This window comes from Zootoca vivipara, chromosome 2 (assembly GCF_965207765.1).
Source record: "Zootoca vivipara chromosome 2, rZooViv2.hap1.1, whole genome shotgun sequence".
NCBI lineage: Eukaryota > Metazoa > Chordata > Lepidosauria > Squamata > Lacertidae > Zootoca > Zootoca vivipara.
This window is the reverse complement of record NC_142584.1, coordinates 28,005-44,605: the sequence shown is the minus strand read 5'-3', so window position 1 is coordinate 44,605 and position 16,601 is coordinate 28,005. Positions and strand designations below refer to the sequence as shown.

Genomic DNA, 16,601 nt, shown 5'->3' with positions numbered 1-16,601 from the left:
ACACGAGGATGCGCAACTGATCCTCAACAGGCGCCTCAAATCTAAGCTACAAGAACTATAACCGACATTGCAGGACCCCTTTTGACAAAGAGTCTGGCGCGCTGCAACTTCCCTGTTTGTCCCGACGCACAGCCAGGGACCGACCAACCCAGGAAGCGAAGGAACGTGAAGAAGCGCCTTGCCATAGAAAATAGGGCACAGGTATGCAAACACACGTGCGCACGCTGCTATACGGTATTTTTCATCGTTTATAATATATCGGATTTCTCTCACACACGTTTGCTCCAGCAGAACACTTTGGATTGAAGGGTAGTAGCGCCAAGTCTCACCTTCTTTACCTAAAGACACGGGCAGCCTACAGGTAGTAGCGAGCCCGTAAGAACAGTAGCGACACGCAAGCAAATCACACAACAACAACAACAACAACAACAACAACAACAACAACACACACACACACACACAAACGGTATACCTATATATCGAAATGCTTGCGTTATTTGCGAGAATGACTTTAGGACAAATCAATGCATCCAGCGATATAAATAGAAGTCTGCGATTTGTGCCCCTGGAATAATATTTGTCCCGGTTGCAAACAGAAACTCACTGAAAGAGACTTCTGCAATGCACAGTTGCTCCTCTGACGGTAACAAACCGATCTTTGTTACAGATATGATATATCATATGTATACACCCCCCCCCCCAAGACAGCGCGGTTTTTGCTCTCGCAAGAAGCGTCTGGGAAGTGAGGAGGAGGAGGTCCTTCGCTAGGACTCTTTAAGCAGTGAAAAGCAAGTCCCATCTCTCTCTCTCCCTCTCGCTCTCGCTCTCGATTTTATTCCCCAAGTAGTCCCGACCTCATGCGGATGGTACTCAGGCCTCCTTCCCCGCAGCTTCTCACACAAATCATAATCGGCGTTTAGCAAACGCTCAGCAGGCTGAGTCCACTCGAGCCGACCCCTTTCCGTCCCAAACCAGGGGCACGATCCACCCGAACGGAAGCTTTTCCCACGTCCTCGTGCTTTGCCATACGAGAGGCTGAAGCGCTCTTCTCCCCGACCCGTTGAAACCGACGGGACTTGGAACGCCTCAAGCTATGGGGTAGATGGTGCCCCTTGCTTGGAAGTTGATGCCCACCTGATTGGAAGGCAAACTTATTTCCAAGAAAGTCTTCTCTTTAAAAATAAAGTGAAATCCCAATCAAGCCTAAGCGAGCCTAATTCGCTAAATGGACAGGTCGAGAAGGCTGCGTTCCTTGGCGCGCTTCCTCGAGAAAAAGTCCCACTGTAAGTGCAGGGTTTCCTTCCGAGGAAGCGTGCTTAGGATTGTGCTGCAAATCTCCCCTGTCCCCCACGCCCACCCTGCCAAACTCCCCCAAACTCCATAACTGCCGCACAGAAGAGGCGGTCCACTGGATGAGACCAAAGGTCCGTCTAGTGCAGCATCGCAGAGCCAAACCAGGAGTCTCTGGGCAGCTCACCGCGGGCAAGAGCCCAAGCGCAAAAGCCCCTTCCTGCTGTTGCCCCCCACTACCCCGCCTGCAACTCAGTGAGACGCGGCCTGTGATCCTACTAACAACCTATAAGCCATACTGAATAGCAGCCACGGAGACGCGACGCCTCATACTCCACGAATCAGTCCTCTAAAAGCCACCCGAGCTTGTGCGTGGCTGTCGCCGGACCTTGTGGCTGTGAGTCCCACAGCGGATTCTGCCGGCGCGCGCTCCTCTCCCTGGAGCCTCTCTCCAGTCAGCCGCTTTGGATCACCCCGAGATCCTGCGTTAGGAGAGGAGGCGCGCACGGATCAGCGGGATCCCCTTTAAACGAAAGCTGCAATCCAAAGGGCAGGGAAAGGTGGTCCTCTTCCTTCGGGAATCGGAAATCCACCGAGACGCTCCCTGCCGATTCCTTAAGAAAACTTCCCGTCGATCATTGAAGGGGTCCCTCTTGGAAGGTGGCGGGGAGAGACCCAAAGCCTGTGCTCAGTGCTCTTTTTGGGGTGGGTGAGGACTTAATCGTCCGTAGTTTAGGGGTGGAACTTGGAAGTCAGATCAATTTCTCTCTCTCTCTCTCTCTCTCTCTCTCTCTCTCTCTCTCTCTCTCTCTCTCTCTCTCTCTCTCTCTCTCTCTCTCTCTCTCTCTCTCTCTCTCTCTCTCTCCCCCCCCTTCTAAATGACCAGGCCGGCGACGCGACTCGAACCCTCGTTCAGTTCTTAGGGAAGGATTTCCAAGGCTCTCTCGTAAGGTACCGCTCCAGTGGCAGGGGCGGGGGTGAAAGGGAAGCGAGGAACAGCCTGGAGGCGAAACCGCGGGAGATCCTCTCTCTTTCTGCCCCCCCCCCGGCTTTCCATATTTCGGAGCCCCCACCCGGACACGAAGCTCTCAATCTCGGTCAAACGCGCGACCTACCTACCGGGTTCCGGCTCTGGTTTCCCTCTCTGCTCGTCCGCTCTTCCTTCGGCTGCGAAGGAGAGGAGGAGGAGAAGAAGAGGGAGGGGGAGGGGAGGGGGAAGATGATGGGGTGGGGGTCCCCCGCTATTGTCTAAAGCTTGCAAGGGGGTGGAACTGAAAGTGAATACTCCAGACACATCCAGGGGCGCGCCAGGAGGAATGTATTGGCGACCTCCACCCACTTGAACCTGCCCACCCCGCACCCCCCACCCCGCTACTTGTCATTCCTAGGAACCAGGAAGGGAGGGCAGTCCTTCAAAGCCGCTGCTTGCTGCTTAAGGCTGAAGAGCATTGGACGCTTACTTAGGAATAAGTCCCTTGGAGAGCAGGGATATATATTCCCTTTACAGCTGCCCGGTGTGTTTGGAATCAGCAGGCACATTTTCAGGACTGGACTTCCAACCTCCTCAGCTGGAACCGTTCCAAACAAGTAAAGACTGTTCTATTATTTTATTGTATTAATTGCATTTGTATCCCACCCTTTTCTCCAAGGAGCTCCAGGTGGCGCACATGGTTCTCTCCCTCCTCATTTAATCACCACAACAACCCTGCAAAGTAGGTTAGGCTGAGATGCAATGACTGGCCCAAGGTCACTCTGTGACAGATGGTGGTATTGTTTTTATGACCAGGAGGAAAACAATACTGTGGGAAATTCTGGTACCTGGAGCTGTGCCTCCTGATCACGCACAGAGTTATTTCCTTTCCTTTGTGGTGAAAGCATTGGACTAGGACTTGGAAGGCCAGGGTAGATCTATGAAACATGCTGAGTGACCTTGGGGAAGTCCTGCCTCTCAGCCTCACCTACCTCACAAAGTTGTTCTGAGGATAAAAATGAGGAGGATGAGATTCATGTACACTGATTTGAGTGCCTTGGAGGAAAGGTGGCGTATGACTGCAAGCAAGCAAGCAATAAAATAAAATAAAATACTCATTACTTTGGCAGACGATGCTTCCTGATACAATGTGTTGCTCTTAAAATAATCTCTTTGTAGGGAAAGAAGCCACATGCATGCACAACTGTCCTGCAATGTGCACAGCAATGACAATAGCTCTTCTTTCTGCTTAAAATTGTGGAACTTCTAGGCTGTGGCAGGAAGGAACACCCTCCCCATCATAGCTGCCAAGTTATCCCTTTTTTAAAGGGATTTTCTCTTATGCTGAATAGGCTTCCTCGCTAGAAAAGGGAAAGAGGCGCGTCCAGAAGATTTATTGTATCTTTTATCATATATGCTCAAGATGCACCTCTTTACCCTTGACAGTTAAAGTGTTTTGTTTTGTGGAAGACACCTTTATACTGAATCAATTCTGTTCTGTTTCAGTTGGAAGGTTTTACACTTTTTGGAATTGCAGCTGTTTGGTTTTCACTGTATGATTAATAATAATAATAGTACAGTAGTAGTAGTAGTAGTAATAAATTTATTATTTATACCCCACCCATCTGGCTGGGTTTCCCCAGCCACTCTGGGCGGCTTCCAACAGAAAAATGAAATAAAATAATCTATTAAACATTAAAAGCCTCCCTAAACAGGGCTGCCTTCAGATGTCTTCTAAAAATCTGGTAGCTGTTTTTCTCTTTGACATCTGATGGGAGGGTGTTCCACAGGTCAGGCGCCAGCACCGAGAAGGCCCTCTGCCTGGTTCCCTGCAACTTGGCTTCTCGCAACGAGGGAACTGCCAGAAGGCCCTCGGTGCTGGACCTCAGTGTCCGGGCAGAACGATGGGGGTGGAGACGCTCCTTCAGGTATACTGGACCTAGGCCATTTAGGGCTTTAAAGGTCAGCAGCAACACTTTTTTGTGCTCAGAAACGTACTGGGAGCCAATGTAGATCTTTCATCTGGTCTCGGCGGCCGCTTCCAGTCACCAGCTTTGCCTACCTGCCAGCCCCTTTGTTTTGCCTACCTGCCAACCCTTCCTCCACACCTGACTAACCCTACCTCCCCCCCCCCCCCGATGACTAAGAGATCAATTTTGGATCAGGATGGCGGAAATTTCCCCAAAGGGAATATATGGGCCATGCCACCACATGTGCAATATGGACCCTGGTGAATTACACTCCCACCAGCAAATTATTGAAGTATTATGAATACTTTTGTTTAAATTGACTGGGCAAATAATACCAGTGGGTGTGCTAATTTTAAAGCATTTTCTCGGGTCTTAATTTAGAACCAAATGGCAAACTGTTCTTTCTGTAGCAGTTTTTGTGTGTGTGTGCAAGACATCCATGTTTGCCTCAGTGATGTTGTGTTTGTAAATCACAAACCATCTGAAATCCACATCTTTATGATTCGTCTCAATAAAGTGGGACGTAAGAGGGGCATCTAAAACTTTGTCAGAAATGCGGTTTTTATGTTCTAATATTCTGGACTAAGAACAGTCAAAACCAGAATATTAGAACATAAAAACCACATTTCACTGAGGCAAACATGGATGTCTTGCAAAAAAAAAAAAAACCTGCTACAGAAAGAAATGTATTGGATTTTTAAGTTTGGTTGTCTGGCCTGGCAGGCCTTAACTCTCATATGGATTTTAGTTCTTTTTTGTAATAATATGTACAAACACATTCTGCATTTATATATATATATCTCCTGTCCTAAAAAATGAATTTTTTTTCTATTCTGCCCATGTTGTGAACATTATTCATATTTGCCACAAAATTTGGATTGATTTCAGTTTTAGAATTGTAACCCATAGATTTGTATTCAATCTCCCTCCCTTTTCCGCCTTGCCCAGGTTGAGTTATAATATGGCCTGCCCCTTTAAGAAGTCTTTTACCATTGACTATAAAAACCTGTGATTGAGATCGGCCTGCAGCAGTCTTTGGTCTTTGCCACACATTAGAACATGGAGCTCTCCAGCCCAGACTTTGAGTTTTTCGGAAAGCTATATGGTTTAATTAGAACCCCTTGTTTGCCTGCGTTTCAGGTCTTGAGAATGCTAAATCTGTGTTCTTACCCTTTATCTTGTAATGGTGTTGACATACGCCAGGCATTGTGTTTATCAGAAAGCTAGATAGCTTATTTTGAATCCACCTTTTGCCTGCTTTTCAGGCCTTGGAAATGCTAAATTTGAGTTTTATTTCTCTTTATCTTGTAATGGGGTTGAGATCGCCCAGGCTTTGATTTTTTTCAGAAAGCTTGATAGCTTAATTTTGAGTTCACCTTTTTTGCTTGCGTTTTAGGCCTTGAATATGCAAAAATAGAGTTCCCTTTCTTCTGAATGTTGTTATTGAAAAAATATAGTGTTCTCATTTTCCTTCTGAAGAAACTGCTAATCACAGTGAAATGAGGCAGTAGCCGGCATCCCCTTAAGGCTTTGATTATTTTTGCTTATTATTTCTATATCAGCTGTTATCCTTAGCTCCTTAAATATTTTTGTTCCTCCGATTAGGTACCTCTCGTTTCTAGGAATTGCACGGTATATTTGTTGTAGTGATATTGGGTTCTAGTCACGCCTGTTTAATTCGAGTCATCTTTCTAATTGTTCAAAAGATTTCTGATTGCTCAGTCAAACTGCAGTGCTATAAAATCATTCAAAATTTTCACCTATGTGCTTGCACATCCCATTCTTCCCCAGGAATACTTGTCTAAATATTTACAGCAGGGGTTCCCAAACTAAGGCCCGGGGGCCGGATGCGGCCCAATCACCTTCTAAATCCAGCCCGCGGACGGTCCGGGAATCAGCATGTTTTTACATGAGGAGAATGTGTCCTTTTATTTAAAAAACATCTCTGGGTTATTTGTGGGGCCTGCCTGGTGTTTTTACATAAGTAGAATGTGTCCTTTTATTTAAAATGCATCTCTGGGTTATTTGTGGGGCCTACCTGGTGTTTTTACATGAGTAGAATGTGTCCTTTTATTTAAAAAACATCTCTGGGTTATATGTGGGGCATAGGAATTTGTTCATTCCCCCCCCCAATATAGTCCAGCCCCCCACAAGTTTTGAGGGACAGTGGACCAACCCGTTGCTGAAAAAGTTTGCTGACCCCTGATTTACAGCATCTGCTTACAGACAACCCACTGATAAGATTATAGACAATTTACTGTATGGGCAGTTGATACATATTAGGGTGGGATCGTGGGTGTAGCCAGGATTTTTGTTAGGGGGGATAGACCTTTTGTTTGGGGGGGCAGAACCTCAGTTTGCTATGTATTTTTATTGATTTTTATTGATTGGGGGTGCAGCTGCCCCCCCTGCCCCCTGGCTACGCCCAAGGATAGGATGGTGATAGCACAACCATCTCAGATTCTAATTCTGAGACAAAGTTTACTTTCAGTGGGTACCTAAGAACTATAGTGAGGGCTGTGCAAAGGATGAAGAAGGATTTAATGGCACTGAGAGACCAGATGAAAAGATCTAAGGAGATCAACACAGAGACATCCTTTTGATAATGTTAACAGTGCTGCGAAAATGACATATTTTGTAAGCATTCGCCCTCTGATTATTAGACATCCATGGCAGCCTATCAGAAAACTCAGAAATTAGGGCATTATGCCCCTTCTTTCAGACAAAATAAAAGCAAGTGGATGTATTGACTGGAGTAATTCCTCCCCAGGGCGAATTCTCATGTTGGAATTGTGTGTACTACTATCAATTAACCTGTAAAGCGACATCTTTACTAATCTTATAGCCAGCAAAGGATAAAAATTTAGGCTGCAATCCGAAACACTTCTGCAAGTGAGTAAGCTCCATTAAGTATACAAGTATACAAGAGCTTAGTTCTGAGTGAACAGGCCTGCACTACCTGGCATTTTCCACCGGCCACTCAGCATGTGTAGTTTATTTCATGTGACCCCTGGTATGTAGGGGAAATAAGGAAGCAATAATGGGGAACATAAGAGTAAGATTAAAAACCAAGGACAGTGGCTCCAGACATCAGGAAAGCACTTTTTTTGAGGAATACCACCACAAGGTATTGAAGTTGCAATCTGACACATCCTTGTCTGGGAGTTTAGTCCAACCTCAGTGGGTCTCAGCAGACATGCACACACTTGTGACTTTACTATTTGAACATTAGAAAAGCTAAATAATGAAGGTGGGCAATTGTTATTCGAGAGATGAGCCTAGCAGGCCATTAGGTCTTTCTGCATGGTATCCAGAAGGTGTAAACAAAGAAATCATACATATTTTTTGTCTTTAGCTTTAGAAATAGACGTGTCCATTGCATCAATTTTGAATGAAACTGAGGACTCTATAAAGTAGTATTTGGGAGACTCTCATACTTTTAGACAGTGAGTTTTCTAGAAAAAGATGTACTGGAGCTCACCACGAACTTCTCCCTTGTTCTGTTAGAATGGCAATGGCCCCTACCTGAGGGGTGCCAGAGCTGAGCTCTAGTGAGCTCCAGCTGGAAAAAAGCCCTGCTTTTAGAAATCATTAGTTATGTAATTACTGTATTTGGGAGGGCATTAAGAGAAGGGAGTACATTAAAAAAGGGGGGGGGACTGGTGGCAATATTATACATGCTTCCCAAAATAGTTTTCCTGTTTATGTGCTGTGTCCTTTTAAAAAGTCATCTGGTTTTATTCTCTCTGCTGGAAAAGTTAGGTTAAAAGTTATTTTATGAAGTTGAATTTTACTATTTACTGTTTGTGTCTCACTCAGAGAACATTATCAGGCAGCCTGATACAAATATAGTAATTACACGCATAACACAAAGCTAAAAACATAGAAGCTGTTCAATTAGCATTTGACATGTGTGCTTGATTGACAAGGCGGAATGAATGGCAGGGCTTCTTTGAGAGAACCTAGAATGGCAGGACGAAAAGAGAGAAATGAACCTGAAACTCTGTGCTTGCTTGAAAGGATGCCAGCAGATAATCAAAGAAAAATATCATTTCATTGAGGACTGATAACACAAGCTGCAAAACAGCAGTTTTCTAGAATAGAAGGAGATAGCTATGATGAAGACTGGTTTTTTAAAATAATAAATAAAACATTTATTCATACATGATATTGGGTTAAGCATGTTTCACACCATAATTGTAAAGCACATTTGAACACATTATTTCCCTTAAATAATTATGGGAATTGTAGTTTGTTAAGGCATGCTGGGAACTATAACTTTGTGAGGGGTAAACTCAGAGTGCCCATATGAGTAAAATAATGTGCTTCAAATGTGCTTTAAAAGTATAGTGTGTACACAGCCTAAGTTTTGCACACAGCGCCTTGTGTAACGGGACTGCTTCTTCTCTCTGCATACCCCCGAGCTCACCCCTCACAATTGATCTGACATAACCCCTGGAGTTAAGGGTGAGCAATGAAGGAGCCAAGTTTGCTGATGATCCCAAATAGTTCAAGGTAGATGAGAACCAAAAACAGGATTTCAAAGAGCTCCCATTCAATGTAAGCAGGTGTAAAAGGGAATGCAATTTTTAAAAGAAATACTGTACTGTCGTTTAAATGTAAATACAAAGTATCTCACCACCCGGTGATTAGTGGGTCTGTTCCATCTGCAGTCCAGTTGCTGCTAACTTTGGTGGGCAAATTCTTGCTCTCCCTTCCTAGGATTATTTTTCCTTCCAGCAGACAGTTCTTTCTGACCGTTGTCTGACAGCCTTTCAAGGTAGAGGGCTGTCCTCTGTAAAGTGGGACACACAGGGCCACATTAACATGACCAGGAGTGAAGCATGACACATGGATGGTCTCAGATAATGGGTGACCACATGGCAAACATCACAATGCTTCACTACATGATGAGGGCACTCCGGGCACCTCAGACCAGTCATGTGAGAGAGAGGGCAGAGAGGCTGGGAGGCATGGTCAAGGCATAGGTTTGCATTTCCATCAGTACTGTAAAAAACCCCCACTTTTTCTGCTACTGAAAATACCAGTAACATACAATGAGGAGTTTTACAACCCTACAAAGAACATGCTGCTGCTGCTTTATTACTCTACTATGTATATGAGCTAATATTTCATGAAGTTTAAAGCACTGAAGAAAGGTGTAGAAAACTGCCTAAAATGGGCAATAGGGGATTATAGATTCAGATGTGGCCTCTTCTCACAAGACTGACGCAAAGCTAGCTCCCAAACCAGAAGAAGACTGTGTCCATCTATTCACAGAACTAGCAGACAGAGAATAATAGAACTGCGGAGTTGGAAGGGACCTTGAGGGTCACTAGCCCAACCCCCTGCAAGGCCGGGATCTCAACTAAAGCTTCCATAGCAGATGCATATCAAATATATTGAATGTTCTTGTAGCAGAGTGAGGCCAGACGTAAGTGGTGGGTGGCATGCACAGACTCCTGGATGAACAGCTGCAAAATGGCATTATGGGTGATTTGCAACAGAGAAACACTGCAGTGAATGGAAGGGGAATGTGTCGACAGCTTCCTTAATGTGTGACCCTGAAATTATGGATCCCCCATCACACAAACTGATGCCAAAGTTTAGTGCTAATTTACTGCTGTTTTGTGCCATGAACCCTGCATTTCATGCCACTCCCCCAACTGAGTAATTGACACAGTAAATCAAGGTCACAAGGTATTTCCAAACAATCCAAACTTGTCTGATTGACTCCAAACCAGTGCCAAAGTGGTGTGCTGGTTTTGTGTCATTTTAGGCTGCAAACCCTGACTTTTGCTGTGTCAATTACTCAGTTTGGGGATGGCACGAAACATGGGGTTCAAGGCACAAAACAGCACTAAAGTAGCATGAAATGTTGGCATCAGTTTGTGTGGTGGGGGATCTGGAATTTGGGGGTCACTTGTTAATGTTAACCCCAGGGTTGGGAACCCGAGGCTTCCTGATGTTGTTACTCCAGCTCCCATCAGGCCTGGCCAGCATGGGCACTGGTAAGGAATCATGGGTATTGTAGGCCTGCAAAATCTCAAGGACCAGATGACCTATCCGTGGCTTAATCTTTCCGCCTGCCCTGCTACTTTATCCACAAACTCCTGCCTTTGTCTGCTTTCCTACACAAGGCAGCAAACACAGGAAACCAAGATATGTGGGAAAATGTCAGCATCTGGGGCAAACCACAAAATGCCCCCCCCCCCCGGGTAGAATCATTGAATCATAGAATCATAGAGTTGGAAGAGACCATAAGGGCAATCCAGTCCAACCCCCTGCCAAGCAGGAAAAACCATCAAAGCATTCCTGACAGATGACTGTCAAGCCTCCGCTTAAAGCCCTCCAAAGAAGGAGACTCCACCACACTCCTTGGCAGCAAATTCCACTGTCGAACAGCTCTTACTGTCAGAAAGTTCTTCCTAATGTTTAGGTGGAATCTTCTTTCTTGTAGTTTGAAGCTGTTCGGCAGTAGAATTTGCTGCCAAGGAGTGTGGTGGAGTCTCCTTCTTTGGAGGGCTTTAAGCGGAGGCTTGACAGCCATCTGTCAGGAATGCTTTGATGGTGTTTCCTGCCTGGCAGGGTGTTGGACTGGATGGCCCTTGTGGTCTCTTCCAACTCTATGACTCTATGATTCTATGAACTGCCTTTAAATGTATGGTGCATATACAGCCATAGTCATTTAAACCACTACTGGCCTTATTCTTTCTCTCCTTCCCTCCCCAGGTGTGGCAATTGGAACTACCGAACACACAGAGAGACATGTCTTGTGGCATACAGAAAAAACCTGGAAAGAGGAATTGGCCTTGACTCCAGCCTCCAGACATGATTCTGATTATAAAACTTTACTTAGAGTATAATATGGTTCTTATTAAATTGCTTAGAAACATAAACATTTTTATATAAAAATTCTGGTTACATTCAAGTTGTGCAGAGTCTTTGTCACTCTAAAGCAGATAGTTTGAAGCGGAGAAATGGCCTGCTCTTGCAGCCCTGTTCTTGCTAGTTGGTGCCTTTTTTCATGCGATATCTACTATTTTCCAACCATTTGCTCAGTAATATCTACTATTTTCTAACCATTTGCCCATAAAACACTGGGATTAAGTGATTTCCCCACCCCACCCTAAAATGGTAACGTCTTCCCTTATGGGAGAACCACTGCAGCTATTTGGCAGGGATCTCTCCCTCAGAAAGGAGGACAATGTCTGCAGATTTTATCAAGTTCTGCCCAGAAATTTAAGTTATGCACATTTCTGAGTCCCTGGATACCGTGTTTCCCCTTTTTTAATACGTAGTCAGAAAGTAAGCCATGGCAGGGTTTTTAACCATTTGAGAGCTATAAGACATACCCCGAAAATAAGCCATACTTCCGCACCAGCTAGCAGGACCCAGCATGCCGGCCGCGACAGGAGGAGGAAGCCTGCCGGGTCGGGTCAGTGCCCGGAAGCGGCGGTGGCTGCTTTAGTGCCAATAAAGCGTGCAGCAGTGCCGCACGGAGCACCAGCCAGCAGGACCCAGCTCCTGCAATGCCGGCCGCGGCAGGAGGAGGAAGCCTGCGGGGTCGGGTGGGTGCCCAGAAGCGGTGGCGGCTGCAGCGCTGACAAAGCGTGAAGCAGCGCCGCACGAAGCACCAAGGGCACGAGCGGCAGGAGGAAAGAGAGAGAGGCTCGTTACTTGCGGCACTTTAAGAGAAGCAGCCAGAACCGATCTCCATATTCCGAGCCTCCCTTTTGCGCGTGCGGGCATGTTAAAGCCCCGATCACTTCACTCCCCACTTCTTCCTCGCCATCCCTCCCTTTCACGCATTGCCTTGACCCCGCAGCCCCCCTCCCTGGCCATCTTCCCCTAAGTGCAGCGCTGCTTCGTGAGCGCTGCAGCCGCACGCTCTCTGTGTGTGCTGCAGCCGCACGCTCTCTGTGTGTGCGCGTGTCTCTTTCTTTCTCTCCCTGTGCGTCCGTCTCTGTGTGTGTGTGTGTGTGTGTGTGTGCGCGCGCGTCTCTCTCTCTCCCCCCCCCCGTGCGTCTCTCTGTGTGTGTGTTTGTGCGCGTCTCTTTCTTTCTCTCCCCGTGCATCCGTCTCTCTCTGTGTGTGTGTTTGTGCGCGTCTCTTTCTTTCTCTCCCCGTGCATCCGTCTCTCTCTGTGTGTGTGTTTGTGCGCGTCTCTTTCTTTCTCTCCCCGTGCATCCGTCTCTCTCTGTGTGTGTGTTTGTGCGCGTCTCTTTCTTTCTCTCCCCCGTGCGTCCGTCTCTCTCTGTGTGTGTGTTTGTGCGCGTCTCTTTCTTTCTCTCCCCGTGCATCCGTCTCTCTCTGTGTGTGTGTTTGTGCGCGTCTCTTTCTTTCTCTCCCCGTGCATCCGTCTCTCTCTGTGTGTGTGTTTGTGCGCGTCTCTTTCTTTCTCTCCCCCGTGCGTCCGTCTCTCTCTGTGTGTGTGTGCGCGCGTCTCTTTCTCTCTCTCCCCCGTGCGTCTCTGTGTGTGTGTGTGTGTGTGTGTGTGCGCGTCTCTTTCTTTCTCTCCCTGTGCGTGTCTCTCTCTCAGTGTGTGTGTGTGTGTGTGTGTGTGTGTGTGTGTGTTTGCGCGCGCGCGCGTCTCCCCCCCCCCACAGAGAAAAGGTTCCGCTTCGGCTCGTCATTCAGCCGCGCGCGCGCGCCAGGGGCATGGGCCCAAGCCTCGTCCCCCTCGCGCTTCCCTCACAAGCATCTCAGAGCGGGACGGGTCACGGCCTCCCTCCTCATTCCTCGGCCGGCGTGAGAGAGCCCGGGGAGCAGAAGGATCCCAGGTTTAACCCCCAGGTACCCCCAAGTTTGAAATTCTGGAGAGCTGCTGCCAGCCTGGTTGACAGCAAAACCTGGATAGCACAGTAGGCTAGAGTGTGGTGTTTATAATGTGCGCGGAAGAGAGCACCGAGTGTCCTGAGCCAGTGGGACCCAGTTGTACCAGCACTTAAAAAAAAAGACACCCCCTGAAAATAAGCCACCGTGTGTTTTTTTGAGGAAAAAAAGTTATAAGACGGTGTCTTAAAAAAGGGGAAACACGGTATATATGCCTGTACTTTAGCAGGGGGACTAGGCATGCCAATTTGGTAAGCTTCTGTCCAAAGCAAGTGGACCACTTAGATCCATCTTTGAGTCCCCCTAATAGTGAATTCAAATCTGGACTCTGTTACCACAAAGTGCTCCCAGATGAGAGAGAGTACTTCTGAATTGCCAAATCTGGATCTACATCTTGAGGCCAGTGCAAACCCCAAATATTTACCTGCTGTTCTGGGTGCCTTGGCTTCTCCCACCTCTGCCAGGTATACACGGTCTCCATCTTTCTCTTGCTCATAAACACCAAGTAGAACCATCTTGCTCTTGTTTTCATTTTTCTCCTCTTGATGGGTTATAATATGAGCCGCAAATTGAAGAACTTTATCATGAAATATAAAGATCTATTTCCTTCCCTCTCCTCCCCCTATTTCTTAGGAAGATCAGGGGAAATTCAGACACGTGTAATCCCCTTGTTTCAGGGAATAAATTCCCTTAAGAAGGAACATCAGTTTCTGACACCTCCTCTTCCCAGTCTCTTCCCTCTTCTCCCTCTGACCACTCATCATCCCACAAAAGCTGCAGCCATAAATAAAATACTTTTTAAGCCCCACACTTTGTTAATGTTTCTATGGTAACTTAGACACGTGTGTGTGTGTGTGCACGCACATGCGTGTATCTCAAAGAGATGGGGTACTCGTGTGCTAAAGCTGCTGTTGTAACATGATGCTGAGTCCATCATGCAAGCATGTCAATATCTTGGGCAATGGCTGCTGCCTGGGCAGGGGAGGGGGTGTTGAGCCCTGCAGCCCCCTCCCCAAAGTTTCAACCTGTGCCCCAACCATGCATCTTCTCCACTCTTCCCTTACAATGCCTGCATTGGAATCACATGTTCACTTCCCCATAACTGAAGCATGGAATTTTTTTTGGAAAGTGCTGACTCCAATAGATGTTCAATCTAAAACAAGCAAGAGCTCACTCAAGAACATCTTACTCATCCTTCCTTATAAAATGGTTTGTTCTCTTTGTCTTTTAAGGCCCTGCCCCAGTTTATCAAAACCACAAAGCTTTGATTAACTGAACATTGAAACCACTATAAATCGCCCCCCTGCATTTCAAAGAACTGCATTTCCTGCCTGCTACTGATGGCAGTTTGAATGACTTGAGGTCCCTCCATTTTGTGTGCTGCTCTTTCAGAAAGCACAGTGACTCCGGTGGAATGAAGTGGGCACAGAGCCAGGGGGTGAAATGACCCTCATTCCCTCACTGGATGTGCAGAGATGTCTGTTGCCTCTTTAGGATTGTTAGGGCTCAGGAATTGGCTCTAGTACTGAGGTTTGGGGATTCATTCTCTGGGTAGCAAGTTAAATCTCACTAGTCAGCTAGTCTCAAATCAGGACCTTTGAATCTTTGGATAAAAATCCTGCTTTAAAAGAAAGACCACTCAATGTATCATTAGGGATTTTACCTGCTCATCCTTTGTCTCCCAATAATATTTTATACATTTTAACAGCACTTTTACATTACATTCCAGCAGGTCTCTCTCCAGTTGTGATATTTATTCCCCAAATCCTCATATCCCATCTTTCTTAAATACTTCATTCAAATGATATTGTATCCATGTTGTTAATTTCCCTGATAATTCCTTAAATTCTTTTAATTTATACTCTCCTCCCTCTTGTTTTAATAAATTTCTATAAGTTGTCCATCATGTTCTATTTCTTTACTGCTGTCACAGATGGGTGTTGGCTACTCCCGAGTAAGCACTCCACACATCCTCTGGATTTTCAGAGTTTTATTGTGCATACAGTGGTGAGATGTCTCAAATCATGTCTGCTCTGCATGGGGCAGAAGCCCACAATGGCATCTCGTGGGCTCTGACCCCCCTTTTAAGACTGGGCATCCAAACGCCCCTCCTCCTTGCTCTATGGGTCCTCCGTGGTCCCAAAACAGGCTCCTGAGGTGCCGTTCTACTTACTCCCTCCTTTCCAGTCCCTGCTGAAGCTAGCTCCACCCCTGCTTCCCTTCTCGCAGCCTGGAGCTGAGCCTTCAGGACTCTGCAGAGCCCTTAACCCTTCCTGTTCCTGGTTTTCCCTCCCAGACTTGCTGCTGCTCTCCCATCTGATGGAAGTAAGCAGAGTGGGCTGCTCTCTGCAAGCCCTCTCTCTTACAACTGCTATAGCTTCCAATGGTGAGAGCCAAAGTGGTGTTTTTACCTCTAATAAATTATTGTATTTATCCCATACTCTATAGATTTTTTTCATAATTATATGATTTGTAAATCCTTTATGAATTTTCACCTTTTCATACCATGAATAAGCGTGCCAACCAAAAATATTGTCATGACCAGTGCCTTTTTCGGGGGGGGGGATGCAGGGGGACACATACCCCTAAACATTTTGTGAATCTAAGTTTGGCCTCATTGAGGGGCAGTATTTCAATATGAGTAGGAAACATAGCTGCCAAGTTATCCCTTTTTTTAAGGGATTTTCCCTTATGCTGAATAGGCTTCCTCGCGAGAAAAGGGAAAACTTGGCAGCTATGGTAGGAAAATGAGGCTAACCGTAAACATTTTTTTTTTAAGAAAAAGAAGCACTGATCATGACCTAAGTCTAGAACAGTGGTACCTTGGTACTTGAACAGCTTGGCTCTCAAACTGTGTCTGTGGCATCTGAAATGAGGAAGAGACATCACCTTCATAGGTTAGTGTGTGGAGCTTTGGAACAGAGAGGGCAAGTTCCAGGACACACAATGTACTCCAGTGTGGTGTAGTGGTTAAGAGCGGTGGACTCATAATCTGGGGAACCGGGTTCGCGTCCCCGCTACTCCACATGCAGCTGCTGGGTGACCTTGGGCTAGTCACACTTCTCTGAAGTCTCTCAGCCCCACCCACCTCACAGAGTGTTTGTTGTGGGGGAGGAAGGGAAAGGAGACTCCTTCAGGTAGTGATAAAGTGGGATATCAAATCCAAACTCCTCCTCCTCCTCTGGGGTCCTGTTCTCATCACACACAGGCTTGGCATAATGGGAAGGAAAAGGAGATTCAAATCCTGCTGTCCTTGTAAAAAGCAAGTGTTGGGGCAATCAGGATTGTCATTCTTAAAACTGCTCTAATGGGACGGGCTGCTGGTCAGTGAGAGAGTATTTGCTTTGTATGCAGAAAATTACCTGTTCAATCCCCAACATCTTCAGGTAGTGCAGTGAATGTCCCCTGTCTAAAACCCTACCAAAGACACCACTAAAGGACAGAATGGGGTGTGTTTGTGTGAGAGGGATCTTCTTCCTTCCCCCACTGAGATCTTGATCTAAATCAGCCATCTCAGTGTCTTCTCATGAAGGAAA

The 16,601-nt window shown here is 46.4% G+C and overlaps 1 protein-coding gene and 2 long non-coding RNA genes across 5 annotated transcripts in view; 1 reads left to right on the top strand and 2 right to left on the bottom strand.

Moving 5' to 3' along the window:
• Positions 1-2,468, bottom strand: part of LOC118077906 (LIM/homeobox protein LMX-1.2-like) — a 97,924-nt gene extending 95,456 nt beyond the window's left edge. For 2 of the 3 annotated variants that reach the window (XM_088662770.1, XM_035101631.3), the window contains exon 1: positions 2,410-2,468. The gene's annotated coding sequence lies outside the window, so the exon portion shown is untranslated. Of the gene's footprint in view, positions 1-2,405 lie in introns of all 3 variants that reach the window. The other variant, XM_088662772.1, reaches the window with a different exon arrangement.
• LOC148686679 (uncharacterized) lies at positions 62-11,098 on the top strand. Its single transcript, XR_015948338.1, has 3 exons — positions 62-201; positions 2,177-2,241; positions 10,963-11,098. It is a non-coding gene; the product is annotated as an uncharacterized LOC148686679 (long non-coding RNA).
• On the bottom strand, positions 8,891-16,003 carry LOC148686678 (uncharacterized). The gene is made up of 3 exons (XR_015948339.1): positions 15,888-16,003; positions 13,490-13,606; positions 8,891-9,025 (listed from the first exon to the last, which is right to left on the bottom strand). It is a non-coding gene; the product is annotated as an uncharacterized LOC148686678 (long non-coding RNA).
• Between the last annotated feature and the right edge of the window lie 598 nt (positions 16,004-16,601).